At 41.4% G+C, this 17,294-nt stretch overlaps 1 long non-coding RNA gene across 1 annotated transcript; it reads right to left on the bottom strand.

The window, feature by feature from the left end:
- Positions 1 to 1,437: 1,437 nt before the first annotated feature.
- LOC117878473 lies at positions 1,438 to 10,879 on the bottom strand. Its single transcript, XR_004645986.1, has 3 exons — positions 10,849 to 10,879; positions 7,745 to 7,906; positions 1,438 to 1,956 (listed from the first exon to the last, which is right to left on the bottom strand). It is a non-coding gene; the product is annotated as an uncharacterized LOC117878473 (long non-coding RNA).
- Between the last annotated feature and the right edge of the window lie 6,415 nt (positions 10,880 to 17,294).

Raw genomic sequence — 17,294 nt, 5'->3', positions numbered from 1 at the left:
CCAGAAATAAAACATAAATCAGTGTTGAATACCATAAAAATATAGCTGCCTCCTAGTACTCAACAGACATTCAAGACATTTTTTTTTCTTTGGAAGTGAAAGAAGATAGTGGGCATATTTCATGTTTCTATGCGTACCTATCTCTGATAATGTATGTACAATAATATTTTTCCATTATGAGAAATTTAAATACAGTTGTATGGTTTTTTTAATTAAAAAAGTTTTAAATGAGTTGAATTCCATCACTTACAGCTGATGCTACTCTCATTTAACAAAGTGTAAATCAGAAATAATGCCAGTGGAGTTCTGCTGGCATGAGAGGAAAATCATGCCTTCAATTATGCATTAACTTCTGGACCAGATGAGCCAAAGCCTAGGGAAAGGTAGTGATCAAGGAGGAGAAATAAATGGAATTCAGAGAGGATTTTGATTTTTTTTAATGGACTCATAGGTGCTGGAACAAGAGACGCTGGGGGTGCTGGTGCAACCAAGGGTGCTGGAAAAATTTGTATGGGGGGAAGCTGAGAGCCAGTGAACCAGACTGTAAACCCTGTATATAATGGAAACAATTTCAAGCCACAGGGTGTGGCAGCACCCCCAGCACCCTAATTCCAGCACCTATGGCCACACCCCCGGCTTGAAGTGGTTTCGATCATATACAGGGTTTACAGGTTGGTTCGATGGCTCTCAGCACCCCCGCTATACAAATTTTCCAGCATCCCTGAATAAACTCATCGTGTTTTTTGCTATTGCTCTCTGTATGGTTCTCTCTTTCCCTGGATACTATCCAATGCGTGTGTGTGTTTGTGTGCACGTATGTGTGTTACACATTTTGTATATTTTGCCAAATGCAGTACCAATACCCTAAGCAGCTTCCACAGAGTGTAAGGTCTCTGTGAGGCTAATGACACTGCAGTGCTAACTTCTCCAAACTGGGTGAGGGAGGATAGAGAGTGTGTGGAACCATGACTAGCCACTCAGGGGAAAAGACATTACTCTTTCCAAGGGTGATCAACAGCACTCTCTGAGATGCAGGGATCCAAATAGTGTGTCTACTTCAGCAATAATTCTTTCTGGCATTTATGTAGGGCGGTGCACCTGCACATTGTTCCCCAACATCACTGTACCTTAATGTTTCTATATATAGTCCTTCCTTCAGCTTAAGGGCCCCATCTTGCACGCCATATTGAAGTGCATACCCATTACTCATGCAAATGCTCCCATTGACTTTAAGGAGTACTGATATGAGAATGGGACATAAGATCAGGCCTTGAACTATTACTAATACGGGTGATGATAAATACAAACCCTGGGAAGCAACAGTCATCTGTGGTATTATTTGTCCTATAATTGCTTAACATGATGCTGAGTAAAGTTTTGTTAATAATCCAAAGAATAATGATTGATACAGGGCATAAGAATACGGAATAGCTGAAGTAAGACTAACTTTGAGTTTTTAATTTACAAAAGATGAAGGATTTCTCAGTAAACAAAAGAATTCGGAACATTTCAAGTGCACTTATATAACTACTTATGCAGTGGTTTCAGCCAAACAAACATTCTGCATAGTTTATTTGCTGCTAGTATGCTCAGACAGAAGAGATCTGCTCTCACCTCAACAGCTGGGATAAAGCTTATAGTTAGATTAATTTACTTCATTTTTAAAACAACAACCTGACAATGAAATGACACTCCTGTCTGAAAAACAGAATAAAATGAATCCATTAAAAATAAGCCTTGCTATGCCTGTGTTAGGGATCTACAGTCAGCAAAGAAACTGTGGACGCTTGCTTCATTCATTCATTCCTACATCATCTGTGCTGGCCTTCCTTCCATTTATGGACATATGGGACCAGACATAGCTTCATGTTCCACATTAGTTGGAGGGGTGTAGCCAATGGCAGGAATCCAAGGTCTGTGGGTGGAGGAAGGCGATTGTGTCATTCTTGAATCTGTCTGAAAACCAGAACCACATAAAATGGAATTATAAAACAAACTAAGGAGACTATCACAGATTTAATAGTATTGAAAGACAGAGTACAAAACAAGTAGCATGGCCACAGATGCCTTGAATCTCCTCAGCAGTGTGCCAGCATGTTTAATAATCTTGATTCTTTTCAGAAGTACAGAAGATGAGAATTTTTGCTCATCATAGTGGGAGCAATATTCCTCCTTCTTTTTCATATTATCTAAAATACAGGATATTGCTCAAAAACTGTCCATAAACTACATGATTTCAAAACAGTGTGTATATATGTATATATAGAGAGACTAAATTAAGGGACACATTTCCAGTTGGCTTGTACCTGTACATTCTGGGAATGCCTCTTTAAATATATGTAAATACCTTAGCTTGTTTCTAAAAAGTAGTCAGCTGTGCACACAAATACTGATTTGTGTGTACAGTTTGGTGTTTACATGTACAATTGCCTGATTTGTGAGTACTAATGCCAATTTGTGTACCCATGTGTGGGTAGACAAATTGAAAATTTTCCTCTAAAAAGTACAGTATCTCCCTCTGATAATTATTTCTGTATAAGAAATCTTCTAGTTATTAAATGAAGAAAAAATGACAAAATGCTTGTTATCTGAGTGTGAATTGCCAGAAGCTGGGAATGGGCAACAGGGGATGGATCACTTGATGATTACCTGTTCTGTTCATTCCCTCTGGGGCACCTGGCATGGGCCACTGTCGGTAGACAGGATACTGGGCTAGATGGACCTTTGGTCTGAGCCAGTATGGCCATTCTTATGTTTTTAGTTAACAGTAGAATATTAGTTCTGAGATGGTTGCCTAGCACTGTAAAAGTTTATATTTAGTGTTACATCCAGCACTGAATCTCTTTTCTCTTTGACTTTGAATATTTTAAAAATGTCATTGTAGTGTCTTTTTTTAATTAACACTAAAAAAAAATGTCATGAGCAATGACTCATTTAGGCAATTATTTCTGGTGTGTGTGTGTGTGTGTGTCCTTGTGTGTCCTGGACTATAAAGAATAAAATGAGTATTTCACTGGAATTTTTAGTTGGGATCCCTGTAATTTGCAGTAGTACCAAGATCTGAAGTAATTATGACTCTTACAGTATAGTATTGATGGGATGGTCTTTTTAAAAGAGTTATAGCCTTGAAGATGCTTCTTTCAAGAAATAATTCAGATGAGATTATGAAGCTTTTCCTGTGGAAACATTTTCTAGCCATTTACTCATGAGACTTATAATTCTTTCTTACTAAATGAGGTTGACTAGCAATGAAGCCTGTGAGTACTGTGGTGTTACTATAGCCTAGTCTTACTCAAGCATTTTTGTTTGAATAATATTTTTAAATTTGAAAAGAAAAACCCACATCCATTTGTGGTGATGTTCTGATGTCAGAAAGGGGTAATTTCTAGTGGTTAATTTTGTAACAGAATGAATGGGTTTGGGAACAAAGGGCTGAAATCCCTGTCCCATAGCAGCTAAGCGGATAAAGTAGCCCAAGAGCTTTTATTTTTAAAGTCTCTGGAGTGTACATTTCTTCAGATGCCAAAAATATGCTAATAGGCAGCACTATGATTTTTATGCATTCTTCCCTCCCCATGCAACAAGTAATCTGTATAGTTTTATAATTGGTATTTTTGTATTTGCAACCCCATGCTCTGGGTGTCCTTAAGCCTCTGACTTCCAGATGCTGGGACTGGATGACAGGGGGTGGATCACTAGATAATTGTCCTGTTCTGTTCATTCCCTCTGAAGCATCTGGTATTGGCCACTGTCAGAAGAGAGGATACTGGGCTAGATGGACTGTTGGTCTGACCCAGTATGGTCATTCTTATGTTCTGAAGTTCTTATGATTAATTATAATTTTGTATTTGATTGTCTTAACACTTTTCTATATTTTAGATCAAATTTTCCCCTCACCTATACTGCTATAAATCCACAATACTGAATTAATTACATTGTCAATAAGAACAAGATTTTAACTGAATGAGGTTATTTCAAATTTACAGTAGCATATTCAAGAGCAGAGGACCAGATTGTGACCCTAATTCTGTGCATGGAGGGGAAACTCCACTTGCTGATGTCAAATCTTTCATGCAGATGGGTCCTGCCAATTGCCTCCACAGCACCATCCCATCCCTTCCCATGACATATTGATGGTTTGCTCTGTATGGGGGAAGGGATGGGGACTGGGTTGGGTGGGGAACATAAATCATGTCATCTGGCACTGTGGATATTGAAAAGGTAATATACCCTGGAACCCCAGGGATTCTTCCGTGACAAGGAACCTGCTTTAAAGGACTGGGGCCGGAGAATGCCTGGCAGCATGACTCCAATGGAGTGGGCAGGGGAGTTGTCTGGGATATGAACTGGAGCAGAAGATGGGGCCTCCAGTCAGGTGACACTCAACTCCTGCTGCTACTCTGGGCTCCAGACAGGTCTCCTGGGAACTGAAAGATTTTTAAGCAGGCGCCAGAGTCAGCTCCACCCCCAAATCTCATAGAAGAATTTGGATGATCCAGCTTAGAATGTGAACATTTGAGATCAGTAATTAACATGAAATACATAATGGCTTGACATCTGCATCTCTTGCCATAAGTTACGATACAAATGCAGAGTAAGACTCAGTGAAATGAAGGAAGCTGTAATTTTTCAAGATGTGCCAACATTTTCTTTTGCTACAGGAATATGAGAAATGACTTCTGTTCTTCCAAAGATGGATAAGATTCAATTTTGTGGAGCAGTTTGGACTCCATGCCCACTTGAAAGAGTCCAAAAGACAAGCAGTTTCCAATTTATGCATTATTAGTTCAGGTTTATAGGGAGCTTCATAAAAATTTTACAAAGTACTTTCTATTAATTCTATTTTTTGGAACAAGATGTGATTGATCACATATTGTACCAATCCTATTTTCATTGAAAAGCTCAATGAAATTTTATACAATAAAAATGTAGATATCCTCTTCCTTCCTAATGTATGTGTATAGCATAGATCAACCGTGTGGGTGTGTTCAGGGAATGATGAAAACTGTCATTAGTCCTCTTAGTGATGTTTCTGTGAAGTTTAGTTCATCCTTCTCTTCCTTGGTGATCGCTGTATGATAGGTATAGACACTTTATGTTAACACTATAGATTAAGGCACAGAGAATGACTGGTCAGCTTGGAGCAACTTGATCTGAAGATTTTTCAAGAGATAATATCCTGTTCACTGCATCCAGGTTCTTATGATGTGCAACTCTGGTAATTGGCATGTGATGCTAAATTGATTTACACCAGCTGAGGGCCTGGCACAAAATATACAGCAATATAGAGAAGATAAGAAATCAGTCATAAAAAAGTAAAGAAGATAGACTGTATGATGTTGTGGGATGGATAAGATATGGCAAAAAACGCCTCCTAATGTGTGGCAGTCTGCCAAAGGATGAGAAATGAACAGTAATTAAATGGATACATAGTATAAAAACCTTCTTTCACTATGGAGTCCTTTTCTTGGCAGACATTAAATTGGACTGAATTTAGCACTTGTCATATCAATATGGTCTAATGAACTAAAACTGATCTTAAAATAGGTGAATCTAACTTTCTCTAAAAATTGTTTGTCTCAGATCATCAGGACCTTTTCCTTGTTAGCCCTTTGCACTGTACTTGTCATTTAATTATGTAGACTTGGCATCCTCTGCTAAGGAATGTTATCTCTGTCTCCTTCCACAAAAACATTAACCTGGCAGTCCCTGGAGGGCTGCTAAGCAGCATAAGCATGCTTTATCAGTGATATTCTTCAGCTTGTCATGTGAAACACTTTGAGATTTGGATGGAATTTATTAACAAACTGTTACAGAAAATGGTACCAATGTGAGAGGCAGTTTTATGAAGTGTGAGAACTATGTCTGACAGATGGTAAAAGCTGGGGCTTCGATAAGCCCTTTTGGTTTGGGAATTTCAAAAAACAACAGGTCATACTTCTTAATTCTCTACCATACATGACATATCGGAGATAAAAATGGACAGCATTTCCTGCCTCTAATCTCTCCAGAAAAGGAAATGCACACTCATATCACTAAAAATGTGAGAGGCTAAAGGACACTAACAAGGTAGCTGTGGTGCAATTGTGGTAAACTTAAACACAGGAAACTGCTGATACCCAAACAGCAGCTAATTTTTTATTATAAAAGCGTTGTGCTCAGGGAAGATAAAAGAATTAACTATTTGAAACACAACAAGATCTAGTTCTGAAAACCTTCGGGTCTCTCTGACATCTCCTTGTAAATGTCTAGCCATCAGCTAAAGCGCAAAGTGGGTAAAAACAGAAGTCTTCATCTTCCCCCTGAAGCCTACCCTCCTACTTCTTTTCTCAGTCGCTGTGGCCAATGCCACTATCCTGCTAGTCACTCAGGACTGTATCCTGGCATCATCTATAACTCAGAGTTTTCTCTAAGTCCCCCCTCCAGGCTCTATCTAAATCTTGCCAATTCTTTCTTAAAATTCTGTTTCTAAGACATGACCTTTCCTATCTATCTACTCAGCTACAACACTCACCCAGTGTTATCTTGTGGCATGATTTACTGCAACATCTTTCTCTCTGGCCTTTACAAATGCAGTCTTGCCCTGTTCATATGCATTCAGAATACTGCTGCAATGATCATTTTCCTAGCCTGTCATTGATCCATGTCACACCTCTGTTTGCAGCCATCCACTGGCTCTTCCTCGATTTTGTCAAAGATAAGCTACTTGGTTTACTTTCAAGGCCCTTCATGGCCTATCCCCACCCTACCTATTATCTCTCATTCATCAAGTCTATCCTCTGCATTACAATCTCATTACAAACCAGCCCACAAATTACCATTAGCTAGATCCTGATTGACCAGTTGTGTAGAAAGACCAAGAAGTGACTGGGCAGAGAGACTGAACTACCCTCTTACTCCTAGTGAGTGTTCCATTAAGAGACCTTTCCTGGGCAATCGTAAGCTTGCATGTTGTCACCTATGCTATGAAAAAAACCTTCAGTTCTGGAGCTGTCAGTCCAGCAGCTATCAAAGAAATGAATTAGTTATAAAAGGGAGAAAAAGAGAATGTTGAAGATAAGTCTTATTATATGCAAACTTAGAGTTTAAAAAATATAATATGAAATGTTGTATTTCAATAAAACACATTTTTCTCTGACTATCCCAACCCGCCTTGGCCCTCCACAAAGCAGAGATAAGGGAGACATGGGAGTTTTGGCAGATTCATGGCAGTAGTAGCTGCTGAACAGTCACTCTGCAGTCTGGGCATGATACTACCTCTCTCCATTCCCCCTTTGCAGTGATCACTAGCATTAACCCAGTGCTTGAGTTGTGTGCTGACGCACAGGATTTGGGCCTTACTGCTTAGTGCTTTGGGATACCTGCAGCTGGAAATGGGGTGAAAAGCCCCAAAATCTATGCTTCTAGCTGTAATTGGATGCATAAATGGCTATATCAGCATTGACTAAGCTGATAAGGTAATTCATGCGACAGAAGTGTTGATATATTCTGAGAGCTACAAAAGGTCAAAGAACAAAAGAGGTTAAAGCCCCATTAAAATCACAGCCTTCCTCTTCATTTTGCTTTGTGTGCTAGTATGTCTAAACTTGAACTTGAAATGCTAGTTTGCAAGTAGATATAATGCTCAAATACTGCTTTTGTCATCTTGTTAGTGTTTGTGTTCTGAAGCAAGAGATCTGAAAGGCAAAGAACAACAGATTAAAGCTCATACAGTGTCAACACCACACTGGGAAACAATTCTTACCTTCCATCATGATGTGAGTGATAATCTGCATGGCCACGGAGAGCTGACACATTTTTTTATGTTATACTGTTGCCTTAATGCTAAGGTTTCTTTGATTTTCTGCTGTCAGCGTTACCACCCATTGGTGATATCCTTCAGCTTTCACAATGGCTGCTTTGTCTACTAAGAAAACAAAATATACATCTGTTTCAGTGCTTTTTGGTACCCCCCCCCTTCCACTCATAATTTAGGGCCATATTTTCAGTACAAATGCCCCATTTCTCTGTTTCTTAAAGTATAGTTATAGTCAGGAAAAATAAATCCATTTACTTCCTGTGGATGGGTAAAATTCCACCAAAGTCTGACTAAAAAAGCCTTGTTTGGTGGAAGTGTTGGATTAGGAGGAATAACAGAATCCCACCCTCCACCGTAAAGGCAAGGAATGAAGAACATACATAGCTTGGTTGTGGCTAGTGGTTCAACCCGGAGGTTAGGTGGATGACGTAAATCATGATATTGAAAAGTGAAGAATATTATGGCACTAGGGGCGGTCAGGATCCCTTAGCTGTTGCTTTCCAAACCTTTAAACATGGGATTCCTTCTTGAGGTATGGCATTTTTGCAAAGTATGTGTAATTTTCTTGGGGTTTTATCGGACTCCATTGAATTAATCTTTCGGACAGTCAGTTCTTTTAATGAAGTTTCTTGTTTAGGAGTCACCAAAGTGAAATGTGCTTTTCATGTACGGAATTGAATCTGTGATATTCACTCATAAATATAAAGAACAGGAGTACTTGTGGCACCTTAGAGACTAACAGGGGTGCAACAAGTACTCCTGTTCTTTTTGCGGATACAGACTAACACGGCTGCTACTCTGAAACCACTCATAAGTATAGTAGATGAGGTCAATGCCATAGTTATATATTTATTTAAGAGCCAGATGAGTGGTTACAAAAAAAGAGTCTATCTGAATAAACTCTATTAGAATCTGCTGAACTGAAACATCATAGGTTTAAGTATGACACATGCACCCTCACAATATGATTGCAGCCTGGAAAAGTCCTGCATACTGGGAGACTTTCATTGGTGTGCATGGATAAAGAGAAGCAATGCTTTCCCATATGGCTAGCTCCAGTTTCCTGCTGCCTGCACACCATCCCTGGAGCATGGACTTTACTGGCATTGGAACCAGATTGCGTTTGTCATGGTGTGGCATCACAATTCAGATTTGATCTGCCAAACCTTAGCCCTGATCCTGACCATAAGTGGCCTGCTGACCTAAATGGAGCCTTTTTGTCTCAGTCTAACTCTCTTGATGTTCATCCATCAGTTGTACTTTTGCTGGTTTAAAAAAATACAAGTCTGAGCAATGTTCCTGGTTTGAAGACACATTCCCAAGGTTGGTTTTCTCCATTCTTCTGTTTACACAGAAGTATATCTCTGCTCTATTGAAGCACACTTTCAAGTAATATTTTATTTTGAACTGAAATGAAAATTTTCAAATTTTCCCAATTTTCCCAATTTCCCCAAAAATGTTAAAATGTCAAAGGAAAATATTCAAAAGAAATTTTTTTATTCAGAATTTTTGTGGGGGAAAGCTCTAAGACTAACTCTTTGGTCTGTACATCAAAGCAATGGCTAAAATTCAGGGGGAGTGAGTATGTCTTTTTCCTAGTTATGTTATTACAGAGAACCACACTTTCAGAGAACAATTAAGATGTCCTTAAAAACAACATAGGTTCCTAATAGTGTCTATATTTTGTAGTTTAAGGATTAAGGTATAGTGTGAAATAATGAAATAACAATTTGGTTTCTTTCAGGATACAAATCTGTATAACTTTCATGGTTTGCACTAATGGAGTTGACTTCACACCCTTCCATTGGAGAGACAGCCAAGAATTCCTACAACCCCACAGAAATAGCAGATCCATGTAGATCTTGTAGGATGTGCAAAGGCAAAGGGCCGTCTGCCCAGAGCTTCAATGCTGCTGCACTAGTAACCAACAACTCCATTCTGTCCCGTGTTCAGGGCTCCTTCACCAGCTGTTGCCCCTCAATCCACCTTAGGAAATGATGGATTGTGGGATTCTGTATTGCCAAATTGAATGTTACTGCTGAATGGATTTTGCATCTGCTGAACCTGATTTTTGCTGAATTTCTGTCCTAACCAGGAAAAGTCAGAAATCTTACAAGAGAGTCTGCTCCCACAGACAGATTTCTAAATCTGTATCAGGAGTGCTGTCTTTTCTGCTTGTTGATGTAGCGCCTAAGTGTAATGGGCACTGCTCTTTGACTGGTGTTTTTTGAATGCTACAGTAGTACAAATAATAATAGTGGAATAAGGACAAGTAAAAAAAAAGTGTGTTACGAGATGACAGAGAATATAGGAGTAAACTAAGAAGGAAAGGAGAAATTAGGAAAATCAGAAGAGAAGAATTCAGTCCATAGGCATCTCTAAGCTTGACCGACCCATGAAGGTAAGATTAAGATAATTTAAGCATATTAATAAAGTTACTGTGGCACCTGCTCCTCCCTAAAAGTTGACAATACATAAATTCAAAGGTTATTCTTCATTCAGGGCCTGTTCCAAAGCCCACTGAAGTCAACGAAAAGCCTCCGAATGATTTCACTGGGCTTTGGATCAGGCTCCTAATACTGAGCACAATTATTTAGTTAATAATTACAGTCAGGTAAAATGATAAAAATGGGACTATAGGAATCTCATTGCAGTTAAGTTGCCAGAATAAGGCACATAGGGAGATTTAGAATAATATATGCAGCAAAATAAGCCTAGATATAATAATAGTATATACGAATGAGAGAACTAGATTTTGAAGAAGAAAGCACAGATACAGTTCCCCCAGATGAGCTTCTCATACAATATACCAAAATTTAGCAACTTTTATCAGTTCACTTTTTTCACACAGAGAGCAGAAGTGAGCCCCACATGCTTACTGAAGTAGACATGACCATTAGCAGGGCAGCCCACCTCTAGTGCTGAATTACTGTTAATAATAAAATATGTCAATTATTTTGGCTTGACACAATGAAAAGCAAATATCCCGCAGCGAGGGGAGGGGGGGAGAAGGAAACGGGGAGGGGAAATGACCACGGACCCTGACTTACTGTTTCCTGGTAAAGTCACTTTTGGGGACTGTGGTATAGAGTCTACATGTATTGTTTTCCTAGAAACATGGCAGTCTTATATGCAATATCAAATGACATAAGTTTGAAAAGAATAACAGTGAGAAAGGTCAGGTCATTAATATAAGCCTTAGGAACATCACCATTTTAGGTCTGCATTATTTTAACTGCATGACATACTGAAATGAGTGTGCTCAGACCCCCTTTCAGCTCTAATATTGTGACACTTGTTCTGTCACATGGTTGAGAAAAGTACACTCCAGCAGTATTGTTGCTATAGCAAAGAGACCTGCTAAAATTTTATTTATAACTTATTATACCAGCTCACTGCACTTAGGACCTTATCCAAAGCCCTTGAAATCACTGGAAAAACTCCCGTTGACTACAACAGGCTTTGGATCAGACTTATAACAAGTTTCAAAGATTTACTGACACCACATTTAAACTAGACAGCTTTAATTTATTTATGAAAGGACTTGCAGTTCATATTTCAAGTGAAGTGAAACACTAATAAATATTCAACAAAGAAAGTTAATCTTCAATCTGACCATATTTGATAAATGGTGAGCTAAATTCTGGGTGCAGTTACACCCATACAAACTCATTCTTCAGTGGGTTGGATTGAGTAAGTGAAGGCCTAAACTGGCCCTAAATGTTTGAAAGGTAAACATGTGCAAGACTATTAGCTCTTGCCAACAAAAATTTTCCTTTCATCTCCTGCTTTTCTGAAGGCTTTCTTCTTTTGTTATATCTCTTTGGGAACCTACTTCCCATAGTGTTTTTTTCATTGTAGCTAAAAGGGTGGAAAAACGTCTGCATTAGTAGTCGGTGATGCCAAGGCTTCTGCCCAAAGGTCACAGCTGTGCACATTTTGTTTGTCTGATGGGTTTGCTAAGTCATACCCAGATCTAGCCTCTTTCCTAGGACAGTTTCTTGAGGTTTTGACACAGTCATAAACTGTATATAAAATAATAATAATATGGAGATATACTTAGCTCATGGAACTGGAAGGGACTCTGAAAGGTCATAAAGTCCAGCCCCCTCCCTCCCTTAGGAGGACCAAGTACTGATTTGCCCCAGATCCCTAAGTGGCCCCTCAAGGATTGAGCTCACAACTCTAAGTTTAGGAGGCCAATGCTCAAACCACTGAGCTATCCCTCCCCTCTGTTGAGCTAGCTCTCCCCTGTAAACTGTAAATTTTTATGCAATTTCTCAAGCACCACTGGAGGCTTCACAAAATAAAGAGGTATTAATGAAATTAGAGAATTTTGCAAGGTTAGACCTGAGACAGGTCTGAAACAAAACCTCCAATCTGATCATTCCAAAATCTTAATGTACCTAAATTTCGATCAGAATTTTGCAGATGGTCCCCATCTTCAAAATTGACCAAACTCATATCACTGATCTGAACCCCCCACAAACTTTGAGGTTTTCAAATTCAGGTTTGGATTTGAATCTGGATTTTAACTGGGATCTATATCCAATTATCACATGGTTGTTTCATTCAATTTACTTTTTGCTTTACCTAAGACCTCTCAACCTGCTAAAGCCTAAATGTGAGGCAAAGGGTGTGAAAATAATCTCAAACCACAAAAACAAGTATTTATGGATGGAATTTAAAATGCTGCAGGACTGGGGGAAGGATGAGTCAGTGGTTAGGGCACTAACCAGGGACTTGGGACACCCAGCTTGTTCCCTGCTCCACTACATGCTTCCAGTGTGACCTTGGACAAGTCACATAGTCTCTCTGTGCCTCAGTTCACCATCTGTAAAATGGGGTTAATAGCACTTCCCTACCTCACAAGGGTTGTCATGAAGATAAATACATTAAAAGTTGTGTGGTGCTGTGATACTATGGCAATGGGGGCATATCAGTAGGGTTCTGTGTTCAGTCTGCCTGTTTCATGATTCATTATTCCCGATGTGAATAAGTTTCAGCAAGTGAGGGGACACATTTGTGTAGTTCTTAGATAACTTGAAGAACATTTGACACATATGCTTTAAAGTTGGTTGCCAAAAATCTCAATCAATTTTGCTCCAAAAGAGGCAGGTAAAATCCAAGTAGCGATAGGCACCATAGAAAACTGAAGACAGGTATGTAGCTCTCACATTAGATTAGACAGGTGTTTTTTAATTTGACCCCTCAGTAATTTGTGTGTCCTTTCTTGGCTAATTTTAAATACTTCCAAGTGAAGGATAGCAATCAACTACAGTAGTAAATATATATTCAATCTCAACTATTATGCAAATTGGGATGAAATCTAATACTGCCAAACATGGGTGTGACAAAATACTTTGAGGAGTGCATTAATGATCTGGATGATGGGATGGATTGCATCCTCAGCAAGTTCATGGATGACATTAAACTGGAGGGAGAAGTAGATATGCTGGAGGGTAGGGATAGGGTCCAGACTGACCTAGACAAATAGGAGGATTGGGCCAAAAGAAATCTTATGCGGTTTAACAAGTACAAGCGCCGAGTCCTGCACTTAGGACGGAAGAATCCCATGCACTGCTACAGACTAGGGACCAACTGGCTAAATGGCAGTTCTGCAGAAAAGGACCTGGGGATTACAGTGGATGAGAAGCTGGATATGAGTCAACAGAGTGCCCTTGTTGCCAAGAAGGCTAACGGCATATAGTAGGAACATTGCTATCAGATTGAGGGAAGTGATTATTCCCCTCTATTTGGCACTGGTGAGGCCACATCTGGAGTATTGCATCCATTCTTGGGTCCCTGTAGTTAGGGTTACCATTTGGCCGGATTCTCCCGGACATGTCCGGATTTTTTAGTTTAAAAATAGCGTCTGGGGGGAATTTGTAAATGTCCGGATTTCCCCTCCACCCATGCAGAGTGTGGCACGGCTGATAGGGCAGCCAGCTGGATCGAGCCACTTGCATGGGGTTGTGGCAGCCAGAGCCCCTCCTCCGCTTCCCCCCTCCTCTCCCCTGCAGCTTCAGATCACTCCCCTCCCCTCTCTCCCCCCCTCCCCCTCCCTGTATTCGCAGATCACCAGACATTTGCATCGGGCCTCCAGCAGTCTGGAGCTCCTCCCCCTGCTCCTCCTCCCCTGCTGCCCAGCAAGCCGCTCAGCAGCACTCTGCAAGGGTGGGAACCGGGCTATGCGCTCCGTGGGGGAGCGTGGCCCCGACACGCTGTTCTGAGTGGCACGGTAAGGGGGCCAGGGGATCGGAGAAGGGGCAGGGAGGTTCTGGAGGGGGCAGTCAAGAGACAGGGAGAAGGGGGAGGGTTGGATGGGTCAGGAGTTCGGGGGGGGCTGTCAGGGGGCGGGGGTGTGAATAAGGTTTTGGGCAGTCGGTACAGGTAGGGGGTAGGGTCCTGGGGGGCAGTTAGGATGGGGGGGGGTTTCAGGAGGGGGCAGTCAGGGGACAAGGAGCAGGGGGGTTGGGAGTTCTGGGGGGGCTGTCAGGGGGCAGGGGTGGGGAGAGGGATCGGAGCAGTCAGGGGTCAGGGAGCAGGGGGGTTTAGATGGGTCAGGAGTTCTGGGGAGGGGGTCTCTCAGGGAGCAGGGAGTGGTTGGATGGGGTGTGGGAGTCCCGGGGGTCTGTCAGGGGGTGGGGGTGTGGATAAGGTTTTGGGCAGTCAGGAGACAGGGAGGGGGTAGAGTCCTAGGGGGGCAGTTAGGATGGGGGGGTCCCAGGAGGGGGCAGTCAGGGGACAAGGAGTGGGGAGGGGGATTGGGAGTATTGAGGGGGGTGGAAAGTGGGGGGGCAGGGGCGGGACTAGGGTGGGGCTCCCACCGTCCTCTTTTTTGATTGTTGAAATATGGTAACCCTACTGTAGTGGAGCAGCTCCCCCACTCCCACAGAAAAAGGGTTAAAGTCAGCCCTGGGAGAAGGTTGTGGCTGAGAGCTGCTAAGCTTGGCTGCTTGGGGAAGCAGCTGCAGCTGGACCACACCCCAATCAGGCCACAGCTGGCCTGTATAAAAAGGCTGTGAGCCAGCAGACCAGAAGTCTCTCTCCAAGCTGAGAGAGAACAGGGCTTGGGTGGCTGCAGAAAGGGCACTGGAAGTGAAGCAGGGCTGGGGAGAGCTAGAGGAGCAGAGGTGCTCCAGGCTGGCAACTCCCCAAGCTGCAGGGCCTGGTCCAAGGCCCATAGAGGTACTGGGAGGCAAAGGAAGGCAGCATGTCTGAACCCCCTTGCCTATGATGAATGGCTTTTACACTGCAGTCTGCCCCAGGGAGTGGGGGTTGGGTCATGACTGGCAGTAGCCCAGACTGAGGCAAGGCGGGGATTAGAGGTTTGGGGGTTTCCCAGAGAGGGGAGACCATAGAGACTGGTGGGGTATTGCCAGGGACCAGGGGCAGCCCCAGGGTAAAGGGGCACTGGGGTCTAGGAGGGACATGGAGCCAGCTACAAGTGGGACACTGGCCTGCAGAGGGTGCCCAGGCTGGAAAAGAGCTAATTCCCTGAGATGACCAGCAGGAGGTGCTGTGGGGGTGAGTCCTGCACCTTTACAGTCCCCCACTAGAGAAAGGATGTGGATAAATTAGAGAGAATTCAACAGAGGGCAAAAAAATGATTAGAGGGCTGGGGCACCTGACTTATGAGGGGAGGCTGAGGCAACTGGTCTTATTTAGTCTGCAGAAGAGAAGAGTGAGGGGGGATTTGATAGCAGCCTTCACCTACCTGAAGGGGGTTCCAAAAAGGGTGGAGCTAGGCTGTTCTCAGTGGTGGCAGATGACAGAACAAGGAGCAATGGTCTCAAGTTGCAGTGGGGGAGGTCTAGGTTGGATATTAGGAAAAGCTATTTCACTAGGAGGGTGGTGAAGCACTGGAATGGGTTACTTAGGGAGATAGTAGAATCTCCATCCCTAGGGGTATTTAAGGCCCAACTTGACAAAACCCTAGCTGGGAGTATTTACTTGAGGTGGACCTCTGAGGTCTCTTCCAACCCAAATCTTCTAAGATTCTATAAGTGACCAAATTCCTAAAATATATCCAGATCAACCACTAGAAAATACTGGCCAAATTCATCCCTGCTCTGTGTGTGTGTGTGTGTATATGTTTTTTTTTTTTGCTCCCACTAAAGTCAAGGCAAACTTTGTCACTGCTTTTAATGAAACAAAGGGGAATTATTTTGTTAAGGAAAACCTTAGTGAGACCCTTATTCCAGAGTCCCCCCCCCCAAAAAGTGTGACTAAATCATTCTGCTAAACACATCCAGTCTACTTCTCTGGTTGACTTCATGGAGTGGTGCAACTTCTGTTTCACAGGCAATTAAAACACTTTTGTGATGCAGTGATCCAAGCCCAGCATCCGCAAAAAAGTCTGTCTAAATTGTTCCTCTTGATAGTTCTACTTTCCTAACATGGGATACTGTTAGGAAAACCTGTATATATGTGGGGCACTATTCTGCAATTTTTGCACACTCAAAACTCTCATAGGCCTCCATAGAAATTCTGACTGTGGAATAAATACAAGATCTAGGGTAAGTAATAGAACAAGTTTACAGTGCATTTCTGTCCTCTGCCTTCCCAAACCATTTTAAATTAGTCTTAGTCTGTTGAATATTTAGAACTAAATTAAATAAAGTTTTGTAACACAATTATTTATCTTTTCTGGATCAACTCATGCAAAGCTCAGCTGATGAACTTTTCTTTTTGTTTTTTTTTAAAAAAGTAGCAATTTTTATGGGGTGAGACAAAATTACACCAGAATCTTTTACAGAAAAAGAGACTTCTTTGTGCAAACCCAGCTGTTTGGAGCTGTGCCAGTGCATGTGCTGTAGGAATGAACTGATTTGTCTAAATAACTGTAAGACTTCATTTTCCATTTCTCAAACTTGCTTAGGACACAGAGTTCTTGTAATGGTGTATGGTGAGTCAAATCAGCAACTGCAAAATGAATCCAATAAAGAACCTCCTTGCAATCTTTGTTCTTGCTTTATCAGAGTTGATCAGCAAAGATTCTATTCAACAAACATTATAGGCAGGTGCCCACAATCAACTAAGATTGTGAGATCTTGTAAAAGCAGCGAGAAACCTGTCCATGGCACTGAACTATTTTTTATAAATACAGGAGATGTATAGTTCTATTATCAGTTATGCTGCATAACAAAAATATCTTCAGTATTAACTAAACAAAAACCTTGTAGAGAAGAAGGATGCTTACACTATCTTTATTATTATCATACCACAGAGGGGACATAGTAATAATAATGAAGGTCAGGATTTACTAGTTCTACTTTTTATGTAGAGGAGGAAGGCCTTATATGCTCTTTGGAGTCTGACAACTAACTAGGGTAAAGCAGAACATCTATATAATACAAACTCCCACTCTGTGGTGTGTTTTTTGTTTTGTTTTTGTTTTTGTTTTAAATGGATCAGCTGTAGCCGTTCCATGGTCAATTTTGAAAATGTCAGATATAAACAAATTTCAACCACTCTCAATTATGCAAAAAGA

This window comes from Trachemys scripta, chromosome 5 (assembly GCF_013100865.1).
Source record: "Trachemys scripta elegans isolate TJP31775 chromosome 5, CAS_Tse_1.0, whole genome shotgun sequence".
NCBI classification, from domain to species: Eukaryota; Metazoa; Chordata; order Testudines; family Emydidae; genus Trachemys; species Trachemys scripta.
Note: the sequence above shows the minus strand (reverse complement) of the source record. Positions and strands in the feature narration are given on the sequence as shown.